This window comes from Dromaius novaehollandiae, chromosome Z (genome assembly GCF_036370855.1).
Source record: "Dromaius novaehollandiae isolate bDroNov1 chromosome Z, bDroNov1.hap1, whole genome shotgun sequence".
Classification (NCBI taxonomy): domain Eukaryota; kingdom Metazoa; phylum Chordata; class Aves; order Casuariiformes; family Dromaiidae; genus Dromaius; species Dromaius novaehollandiae.
The window spans coordinates 48,785,604-48,797,707 of record NC_088132.1 but is presented as its reverse complement, the minus strand read 5'-3'; the positions used below and the strand labels follow the sequence as shown (position 1 = coordinate 48,797,707).

At 39.1% G+C, this 12,104-nt stretch overlaps 1 long non-coding RNA gene across 3 annotated transcripts in view; it reads right to left on the bottom strand.

Moving 5' to 3' along the window:
• LOC112980262 (uncharacterized) overlaps positions 1-12,104 on the bottom strand; it is a 54,787-nt gene that overhangs the window by 25,551 nt on the left and 17,132 nt on the right. For all 3 annotated transcript variants that reach the window (XR_010386176.1, XR_003258383.2, XR_010386177.1), the window contains exons 2-3: positions 10,783-10,935; positions 8,375-8,530 (exon numbers count right to left, since the gene is read on the bottom strand). This is a non-coding gene — a long non-coding RNA (uncharacterized LOC112980262). The remainder of the gene's footprint in view (positions 1-8,374; positions 8,531-10,782; positions 10,936-12,104) is intronic.

Here is a 12,104-nt window from a genome sequence, read left to right as displayed (position 1 = left end):
TGCACTAATATTGAATGTGTGCATGGTGAGGATGTTACTGGACTCAAAACCTTAAAAGGTTTAAAAGGACACTTTGTGTCCAGTAATATAGAAACAGGCAATGAGTCTTCCTGGGAAGGACAGATACCACTAACTGCTTGGAGTTCTCTTGAACAAGTGTACTGCTCAAAATAATGTTTTTCATTAACTTTATGACCTGTTCTTTGAAATCATAGCTGTATTAGTAGTCTAGCTGCCACAAGGTCTTGCCTATATCACTGGTTTTGGAGGATGGGATGGACATACCAATAGATCACTAATTCAGATTTATGTTCTGAAAGTATAAAAATGCTTAAAATAAAAAATTCCGTGACAAAAACTCTTTATGTTCTTTTCAAGCGATTTGCAAGTGAAATGTGAAAGCAGGTAAAGCATACTGTTTTGAAGTTGTTCAGGTATTTTTTTTTTCTTTTATTCCTCTGATATGAATCTGCACTGCCAAAGGCAGTAAGTTGTGAGCCATGGAGATGGTAGATGCTAAGCCTCTGTAGGACTGTAAAACTGGACTTTGAGCCCTGCTCTCCACATGTCTGTGCCAGGTCTGGATGACATGCCACTGCGCAACTCTGGTAGGTGTTGCCTACCTCACAAAACCATTGTAATCCACAGGACTCTCTAAAGACAAACATTCATCTGTGGTAAACCGTGCCTTAATAATAACTACAAATAAATGTCTCTGATGCTGACTCTCCTAATTTCCCAGCATACCTGCCCTCTCTTTTCTGTTTTTTAAAATAATTTCTCCTGACCTACCTGCTGCTCATATACCACTATGCCTATACTTCCCTCTCTTGAAAAGAACTGCTCTTCTCCCGACCAGTTTATCTTCCTAGTAGCCATATGCTTCCTACTAAAGCGTCTCTTGTAGCCAGTAGAGTCTTGGAAAAATAAGTCATTTGGAGGGACACTAGGCAGGTAAAGAACATCCACTCTCCCCTTCTTCTTCGCCTTCATGTCTACACAACCTGCTAACTAAAACACAAGAGCAGTAGCCATGTTTACCTAACAAAGAACATATAAGGAGCCATTTCTAGGCTTACCAAAAGACACCCCATGCATTGTGACAACCCTGTCTCTGACATAATTCTAGGTGTGATAAACTGGAAAATAACCAAGCGGCAGGGGGAGGTGATAAACATTGGTGGCAGCGGCTCAGGACTCGTATAACTGTGTAGCAGTATTCCAGGAGCTTGTTCTCCCATCAGGGAACAACAGGACATGTCATTCTCTACCTCCTCTTCCTTCTTTCTAGCACAATTAAGATACATATATATGTGTGTGTGTGTATGTGTATATATGTACTTCCTCCCCCCACAAGTCCACTCTCTCTTTTTATCTTCTCTGCACATATGTCTGTTGCTGTTTTCTTTCTTTTCTTTTCAATGACAAATTATGGCAGCTGATATCAAAGCTGAATGTTAATAAGGATATACTAAGTACAGCTTCAGGCATCTATTTTACTGGTAACAGCCAGTATGTACTTTTTCAGCTAGTGCACTAGTGAGGTAACTTAAATACCCGTAGGGATTTGAGTATCAGTGGTCAGACTCATGCTGCAGGTTAACAAGCTGCCTTGTACAGCTAGACTCTTATAACAAAGTCCATAGATTGAATTCTATTTGATATATCTACAAATTATCTATACAGAAGCAGAGGAACTGCCAGGATGGATAAAACAGTAAATCCAGTGTCCTTTTACTCATTACAACCAAGTGTCAGTTGCTTCTAAGAAGGGTGCGGGAAATGTCACAGCAGAGAACTACACGATAACTGCAGCTGCTACCACTTCTAAACTGATGCTGGAATGAACTGGAACTGGTTTGTCAGTAGAACTTGAGGTGCAGCGATATGCAGAATTTGGGTATAGCAATCTCAGATGTACTTGAAGGAAAGACAAGAACTTTCATTAACTTACTATTTCTCTATATTGCAGAACAGGCTGAGAAATTTCCCCAGAGGATGAAGATGAACTGAGAAATATTTCTACCTTCTTTCTTGAAGGTAGAAATGCCTTTCTTGAACTATTTAAATATGAGGTACTTCTTTTCTTGCTTCTCTTTGAGCCCGGTCCAGATCTTACCAAGATCGCTGGAAAGAATGGGAAGACTCCCACAGATTTAACTGATAGTTGGATTAGCTTCTAACTCTGCTTCAAAAATGGTTGATGTTTTACTTCAAATATCAGAAAAGCACAGGCAAAGGGAAGTGCATGATGTTTTTTTCTCTCCATTGCATACTTCTGAATATTCATTTTTAATTAGCAGGATTTCCAAACGCTGTGATCTGCTGAGACCAGCCAATAGAAATTTTGCACAAATACAGTTGTCCACACTGCACTTCATGGAAAGACTCTTACTGTCCTTAAGATTGGACCAGATCATACCATGGGATGAAATGAGAACAGACCCGGTAGTTCAAATACTACTTTGGACTCACTAGACCGACATTCTGTTCCAAGCTCTACTTCTACTGCGATCTTGAACAAGTACTTTCAGAGCTCTGTGTCTCAGTTACCTATATATAACATATGTATGCTCTTCTGCTTATTAAATTAATGAGCTGTTTGAGGCAAGGTGTGTCCCTTCATATACACAGGTACAGATACAGCTTCTAGTACAATGTATTCCTGATCTCAGTTTTATATGCTGCTATGCTGTAAACAGTAGTTATGCAGAACAAAAGCTGTCAGAATATGGTTTTGGTTGCAGCTGCATGTTACCTGCTTTTCTTTGCAAAACTTTTACAGTAAAGTCAAGGTTTTTGACCGGTTACAGGTGAGCTCTGATCATATCAGTTATTCCTTGTTCACAGACTTTTGTAGACAGGTCCAGATCAGATAAATCTACAAACTCAGGTGTTTATCAATAATTTGTCCAAATTTAGCAACACTGTTTAGATCAAAAAACACTAGGAACTCTGGTGGGAACAAGTTCTTCAAAACATTTCCAGTAGTTGCCAGTTCAAGTGTAACAAAAGTGTAACATGAGCGTAACAAAGAATGTTCTACCTTAAATAGGTGTATTTAATAGTAATAGTAACAACTATTACTAAGTATAACTATTAATAAGTAACTTACTAATAATAGTAAGTTTAGGATTTCCCATAGAGAGAAAAGTGTGCATATCTATGTACTTCTTTGTGCTCAATGTGTTTGATTCTTTCCTGATACACATGAGATTTACATGCATAGTTCTGCTGATTTCATTGGAGCCAGCGCTGATTTACATCAGTGTAAAAGAGAACTGTTTCAAGCTCTGTGTGTTTATATAGATGCAAGTCAGCTAAACCACAAAAGCTGACTACACACAATGGTTGTTTAAATTATCTGGCCAGTTCTGTGGTGGCCTGTTTTGCTTTCTGTAAGATCTGCTGCCTGCCTGTCACAATGAGAGTTTGTCTTGAATGGCCGTGTGTGATTTAGGGTATGCGTTGCTGCCTGTGCTTACTTGTTCTGGGGACTCTAGCTAGAGTGTGCGACAGTGGGCCTTAGCTATATCCTTAAGCAGGATACCAATTCATATGCAAGTGTCTTTTCAAGTCATTTGGGGAGCCTTTGAAGAAGAAGTCGGCAACAGGGATATGTAAAACCACTGACTAATGCTGTTTCACTGTGGTGGTCTTTTGTGGCCTTTTCTCCTTCTTGGCAGGGAGTTCTCTAAAAGGAAGGTGTCTGTATGCAGATTTCTGGCAAATAAATATATAGATTTTGGGTTTCCTTCAACTCTGTTTACCTGCTTTAACAGTGTGGGAGGCCACTCTGATGATGTGCAAGGCACTGTTCATCAGAAAGAGAGCCCTGATCTGGTCAGAGAATGGCTCCATGAGGAATCCTTCTACAAATGTATGTGTAGGCTTGTTTGTTGTTGTTTGTCTTTATTTTTTTCTGTCTCTTCGAACTTCCTTGTTTCAGGAAATTTGATGTCTTCAGGTAACACCTCCATTTTGTTAGTCTGATTGGGAATAACAATGAAGCATATTACTCTCAGGGAATTCTTCCCAGATTGTATCCTGACAATGGTGTGTGCCAATAGGGGATATTGGGAATTCAGACGGGTATGAATAATTTGGTGCAGAAGAGCTCATGCTTGTGCACCTTATGATTAGTGACCTCAAATGAGAATGTCCTATCAGGCTGATATATGCCAGACATGCATGTATTCAGCAGCCTTTTTCTTTACATTACTTAGTCAACACCATAGTGAATGCAGATTAGCGTTGTGCCCAAATTCATGTATTGTTAGCTAGCGAGTGGCAAAGCCATAAGTATAACCCTGGCCCTGTGATTTAATTATTAGAATATGCTTTGTTTCATGGGCATCCTAACCCGTCTGGAACTGGCAGCTACTGGAAATTTGCTGAAGAACTTGTTCCCACAAGCGTTCCTACTGTTTTTGGATCTAAATAGTGTTGCTAAATTTGGACAAATTATTGATAAGCATCTGAGTTTGTAGATTTATCTGATCTGGACCTGTGAACCTGCTGAGTAAGTGGCACCTCTGCTGAGTTTTCATTGTAAAAAAGAAATAGATCAGCAGATTTCCAGCCATAAAAAGAGATAATATATTATGTTACAGCCAGTCTGCAGAGAAAGATTTTGCTGTTCATTTCAGAATGAAATGATGAGGAGACATCATTTCATCTTTTTCCCATAACTCTACGACGTTTTGCATGCACTACATTTTATTTCCATGAATTCTCATAGTCAGTGCTATAAATATTGTATTTTAATGTAAACGAACACCATTCACATTAGGTAGTTGACCAGGGCACTTTAATAGGAGAGGCTAGAAGAGTTTAGCTTGTGTTGCCTAGGAAAAGGAAGACTGGAAGGACTTGTGCTTGCTTTCTATAAATATGTTGGGGGTAAATACCATGAGGGGAGATCTATTTGAGCCAAAGGAACAGGTAGAAATGATATTGACAAGAATAAATTTAGCCTGGAAATTAGAAGCAGTTTCCAAGCATCTGTGTAGTGAGGTTCTGGGCCAGCTTTCCAGCAAGTGGATGCTGAATGCATAACTATGTCTAGGACAACCCAGTCAGTTTATAGAAAATGATTGCCTGTGCTGTTGCCCGCAGTAGAAGGAAACAATGCATGCTGTCTCCATTGAACTGTTGGGGACATTAATCTCCTCACCACAACCATCGTCGCAAGTTGGAATAACTGGAAACTTGCTTGAAGAAATAGTTAGCTGGGACAGGGAAAGCTGCCTGTGGGTTTTACCTAGTCAGGCCTTCTGACTGAAACACTGGCTGTGGAATGAACCAGAAATGATAGAAATAAATCTTATGTCAGAATGGTGCACACCTGGGTAGCAAACTCAAGCAAGCACACCTGGGTAGCAAGCAGGACTTGGCTAGGCTACTATTGGACATTTTTCCCTCTCAGGAAGAAATATGTACAAGTTTTTATTTTTCAGTTAGCTGAACTGATCTCTCAAAGTAAATTTATTCAGCTAGCACTTCATTATGCATCTTTCCTGGCATTTCTTTTGAGGAAAAAAAAATTGGAAGTGGAGCTGCCTGACATGACACCTACCTGAAATACCTACAAGTAATGACACTGAAGCATAGCTATCTGATTCACTAAACCCACAAAATAAACAACCAGAGGCAAGATTAATAAACAAGTGTGTCATCATTCAGAAGAAATATCAAAGAATCTAATTTTAATTTTCATTCATAAAACAATGCTTCTAACACTATAATGGATCCAAATCATATTAGTCACCATTTATAATCTGAGCAGCCTCTTTAGGGATTAATAAAATATATTTTGAACATGCTTGAATCTCCTCCCTCTCCAGAAGAACAGTAGCTATGGGAGTGTTGAGTAGCCAACCTAGCTGTCCTCAGCAATGACCCCCTTGTCAAAATGACAGATCATGGGAGGGAAAGAAAGCCACTGACAGATGTGGGGAAGGGTGGTCTACCCAGTGAACAGTGTGGCAGAAAAAAGTAGTCGTCACCTGTCCCTGTTAGCAGGAGATAGTCTCTGAGAAAACAATCTTGATTTCATGATGTTTTACCAGAAAAAGCCTGAGGGAAAACATATTTCAACTCCCAGATGGCTCTAGCTTTTAGCTTTCGAGTATGGGAAAAGCTTGCAGGTTTCCTAAAGTTTGGGCCCAACTGTCTGAATTTGAGTTTTGGTCCATCGTTACTAAGCAGTTCAGATTGACTAGGAACCGTGTAATTTCTCACACGGCCTTCCACAGATGTCACTGTACCTGCTTTTTCTGTGTGTGCTAATAGACCTCATGCTCTGCAAACAAGTCTTCCCGGTGTGTAAAAGGTCACATTCCAGGGATCCGGCATTTCCTGTTTTCATTTGCAACAGCTATTTTCCCCTCACAGGTCCATGCGAATTCCTTCGGCCTTTGCCAGTGGGCTCTCGGAGGTGCAAATTCTTCAGGCTCTTGCCAGGATATTTAGTAATTAATTCACATCAAACCACATACCAGCAACTCCAGTAATTTAACAAGTGGAGTGTATGTGAAAATCAGCCAATGAGGACTTTCGTGTAACTGCCTATAGCCAGGACAAACCATTGAAATTATTTAGAAGTGAACTTGAACCAAGCTCACAGAGGTGGACACCCCAAATTCTGGACATGCAACTGAGCCCGTATTAGAGATACTCAGCTTGGTCATAGATCCAGTCTAAATTACACAGATACTCAGCTCCTAAAATTTGGGAAGCCCGTGTCTGAGTTTCTTGTTAAATTTGGAGCTGCAAACTGCAGCTCAGTGTTTTCAAAAGCCAATGCTAGTGGTTCAGCCACAAAGGTTTGGAACAAAACTGACCGTGTACTTAAGTGCTTGTTTCATCTAGTGTTTGCCTACCTATCCATTGTGAAACTATGCTACAATTTGACTCAAAATTAGCGTTTTTAAGATAGATATTCTCACAGGCCAGCAAGTGGCTGAAAGTAGGTGTTTGACAGCTGTAAGCCTTTTCTGGGGAGCTCATATAAGCACTTTTCCCACTGCTTGTGGCTTGTGAGCATTCATTCCACTATTGACTATTAAAAGCAAGAAAGGAAAGATGGTGCAGGGTTTTGTGGGCTCAGCACTGGATCACTCATGCTCCTGCTCCACAACAAACTTCTTCATGAATCTGACAAGTTATTTAGATTGTGAGAGTATGCCTATGCCATCTTTTGACAGAGATGCAGAGGACTCTCTGAGAGCAGACTCACTATCTGTCTAAACAGTGCAATCGCAGAGCATAGCTGGCAGCTACCTTTGAGAGCAATGAGACCCTGCTTGCTCAAGCATGGTGGGTATTCTAGCACACCTCTGCACAGCCCTCGACGAGCTGTCCCAGAGACAGCCGTGTATGTGAGAGGTGCCATGCCATGCCATGCTTATAGTCACTTTTAAGTCTACTGTTAAACAGCAGCATAGATGTACTCTTTGTGTTTCAACTCTTCATCTGTAAAGTGCAGATATGAGGACATCTGTTTTTTCACAATAAATACGGAAGATAAATGGGAAGCACTTTAATACTAGGCTAAGGTGGTCCATACAAGCACCATAAAGATGCTGTGATATGGAGTCATTCGTGTTGTACTCTTTCTGTTCCCTGGCTAAATAGTAGGTAACTATGCTAATATGAATGCTAATATGAATGCTAATATGAACCTTTCAGGATTGATAAACTTTTCCATGGTTATCAACTGAACATTCATAGAGAAATAAAATAAACTGACAAATAGTAGATCAGATCCATTATTTTCTTTTTTCACTATTCTGCAGATTGTTTCACAGATATGCCACAGACTCCTCATCCAGATTATGCTCTGCAAATCATGACCTTAAACAGTTTTATAAACCAAATGATACTCTGTCCAGTTCCCACCTCTTGGTCATAGTATCAGTGAGAGCAGCTTAGAGGCTATTCTAATCTTTGCCACGTGCCAGAAGTCCCTGAAGAGCTGGAAAGCAAAAAGACATATGCCACATGCTTCAGCTTTTTTTTCCAAATAGCCTGGATGGATTCTCTCTATCCCTACCATTAAATAGTCACCCTTTCTAATTAAACCTGGATGTACTCGTTTTGTACCAGCGTAATCAGGTGTAAAAGGAGTTAAGCAAACAGAATACTACCTTAACAGCTATGTGGCTCTTTTTGATATTAAACTATGTTTTAAATAACTATGACTTACATGTTGGCTATTTCAGGGAAAATATTTGAAAGGCTATATCACAGCAGGGACTAAATTTCTTTCCACAGCAGTCTGTTCTCTGCCTCCAAGTTAACCATCTGTGTATGCTTGAATAGCAAGTATAAATATGAGGGAAAGACCCTCAGACAGTAACGTTTGTCATACCACAGTGATGAAACCTTGTTGTTTCACTTCATCCTTGGCCTTTAGCAGAAATAAGTGTCTAGCAAATCATTCTGGCCTCCGGAAGTTTTGCCTCTGTTTGGTTTCTGAAAATTGGTACAAGCATTCTTTCCTTTTTCTTGTCATCATTGTGCCATCCTATATGCAGACAAACAGAATTTTAATAACATTTCCTTCTGAATGCAGAAAAGACTTTTTTTTAAGGAGAAAAGATAAATATGCTACCTGACATAAACATTTAAGGGAATATTAATTAAAGTTATTCAAACTTTATTCAGCTACTCTGAATTGCTCTCCCAGCATCCTTCCATTTATCATAGGTTGAATCAATTCCTCTAAATGGAATCCAAGTCAGATGCTCTAAAGGAAATGGAGAGAATATCCTGTCATAGGACAAACCCTGCTCTGTTGACATTTATTTGAGTAGTCAAAATTTCACCGTTAGTACATGAGAGTAGGAAAAGAAAGGAATAGAAGTTGTGATATTTTGTTCAGTTTCAACAATGGTCTATCACCTCAGGTTAAACTGTAAGCATTGAGAAAACCAATGTTCAAAAAAGTAACAGAATTAATTTCTGCATTATTCCTAAAATCAGAAAGCTCTCCTTTACCTGTCTAAAACATATTCAATAAATATCACATAAAAATTAGGAGTTCTTTGAAAAAAACACCAAAATTATTCTCAAAGGTCAAAAATTTTTCTTAGACTGATTTCAGAGGACAATTAAAGAGTGCAAGAAACACAAACTGCTACAATATGCTGGTTTTGTAGATCTCTAGACTTGTCTTTTATTGTCTTCGCTATTCTTAATTTTAAGACTTCAAGAACATCAATTGAACCAACATGAAATAAACTCTCTCTCTTAAATTTATGATAGGAAGAATTGCAAGGAGGTGAATAGGATTAAATATACACATTCTGAAAATTCAGAATAAACAAACAGTTAAGGACAATGCATATCCCCACTATTCTAAACCTGTGAAATGAATACAATTCTTACTTAATCACTTCATTGCTTGACGCAAGAGACACCTCATTTGGAAATTAACTCATCGTTCTCACTCTACATTAGCACCATATTATGTTCCAGATCCTGTTACATAACCTTTGGGAACAAATAGTCTTTGCCTGTTTGTGAGTGTCTGTGAGGCTGAGAGGGAACTGAGAGGAGACAGAAGACAGAAGAAATTGAATTAGATTTCTTTTCCAGTGCAGACACTACTGCAGAGAAGGAAGGCAGGGGATAAAAAGTTCAGATCAAGCAAGATAACAGTTAAATCTCTGGTGATTAGGCTAAATTGGGACAAATATTATTTTAGAAAAAAAAAAATACAGAAAATCCCCCCTGTGCAATATGTTTTGTAGCTTGGATCTGAACCCCTAATATGCAAATCTCCTCATATATGAGGCTACCAGAAACATAGAGAGTAAAAGGTTTTCCAAATGTGAAATACAGTTTAGGCCTTAAAGATAATGAAAACATTAATTTTCCTTCACTGATGTTTCCTGTTGCCTACACTAATCTTTTAGGAATACATAGCAGCTGGAGCTGCTAATGAGGTTATACTGCAAAGAAGCTACCCAGCAAGAACCAGAAGGCCTTTCCTTCAGGTTGAGCACGAGTAGCTTGTTAGCAAGACATATTAGCTTGTCTGTCTGTGACGTTTGGATATGCTAGGCACTACGCTCTACTGCTTTTCTCAACTGACTAAGCAAGAGACCACACATCTACTCAATCAGCAGAGCATTTGCTTAAAACAGTAGCGCTTCACCTTGGCTGCACAGCTACAGCTACAGACTAGCTTGTGAGGCAGTCCAGGTGGAAATCTGTTCCTAATTGCGCAGTGATGTGGCTGGGAGTAGCACCCTCTGAACTGGCTTTCATTCCTCAGGAAAGCCAAATAAGTTAACCTAATGCATGGACTCAGTCAGTATAGTTAAACTTTGATGCACACTTCTGTGTGCAAATTTTATTTCTTCCAGTTTCAGAGAAGAAGGCTTATTTGATTCACCTTAACTGAACAAAGAACACTTTCATGCTGTTTATCTCTTATTATCCAGTGCTTCAGATCTTTAATCTTCAGGAAAGAAGCCCAGATTTTAAGACAGCCTCTTGAAAATTACAAGCTCCATTTATTTCCTGTGGAAGACGAACTACAGAACTCAGAAGGGACAGATTCACGCTTACATGTTGCATGAAGTAACTTAAGATCCAGAAAACACTAAACATAAGTGAGAGAGAGGACTGAGGCAGTGAGGCAGCTGCTCTGACTAGTGTCTTAGGACTCAAGGAAGAGAACACAGAAAAGGAAACTATAATAAGATGTTCCCATCCTGCATAAATGTTGGCTCCTACACATCCCCAAAGAAATCTTAGTTTTCTGCTTACCTCTTCCTTGCTCTGCAGATGACCTCACCAAAGACCATTTTTCACCAGAAGGGACTGCTGTGTGAGTTGGGAAGAAGCAGCTGAAATGATGATGCTTCAGAGTCTTCAGAGAAATGTCCCATCTCTAGACACAGGCCTGGACTACTCACACCTCTGGGAATCAGAAAGAAATACACGAGAAAAGTCATCCATTACTTTCTCAGCAAGTGATTACCTACCAAATGCCATTTTGCAAAAGTAGAAAAAAATCGAAAAAGTGCCAAAGTAAATCCCTTTTTCTAAAGCAGGACCATTCACTGTCTGTTCAACAGACTCCTGGCAACAATGGACTACTTCTAATGGATTTGTGAAAAATCACTAAGAAAGAAAGAAAGGCTCTTGTCAGTATGTTTAATTTGAACAGGTACACATCAATACAATTAACACAATATTGATTAATTTTATATTCATGACAGACAATAGAATATATATACAATATATTTACATCTATATCGCATATAGATGTAACATATGTATACGGCTATTACTTTCAATCTTAATGCAAGCTAAATAATGGTTTTGTCTGTGAATATGTAATAATCTGCCAGGTATGTGACATTCTCCCAAGTTCATGTTACAGGCAGCGCAATGCACAGGGTTTCTACCCATGACTGAAAAACTAAATGACTTGAGAGTACTTAGAAACTCTTAGCTATTCCATTTAGATGGAGAGAACAGAAGTTCTGTGGTGCATGGGAGTTGGAAGTGTAGCCAGTTAAGGCCGTGATTATCACAGGTTCGCAGGTATTTATCAGGATGTTAGTCTTCTTCACATCATACTTCTCAACTTCCAGACAAGCCCTTTTCTAATCTCCCTTTCAAACAAAGCCAAGAAAAAAACAACACTAACAAAAACAAAACAGAAAAATCAAGTAGCTGGGACACTTCCAGTGTATTATAGTTGTAAATATTTTTAACCTCTCCTCTTTATCAAGATTTCTTCATCCACCTTCTCCATCTTGTAGAGGAACCTCACTGAACAGGCCATTGTAAGGTCATTTGTTAGTAATGGCAAGGAAGTGAACTTACTAGAACACTCTTTACTATTGAGGAGTAATGTCATGTTCTTGATGTGGGGACAAGGTCTACTAATACCTTTTTTTTTTCCCTAACATCATTGCCTTAGCCTTAGTCTTGCAGTGATGGCTAAACTACCAAGATCTTAGCTTCTGCTCCATGCTCACTTTTCATGTTTGTGTGTGTTTTTTTTTAATTTAGTAGCCTGAGGTATAGTTGTTTAATTAACTCCAATGTCTAAGCCTCAAAAGACTGACCTTGCATCT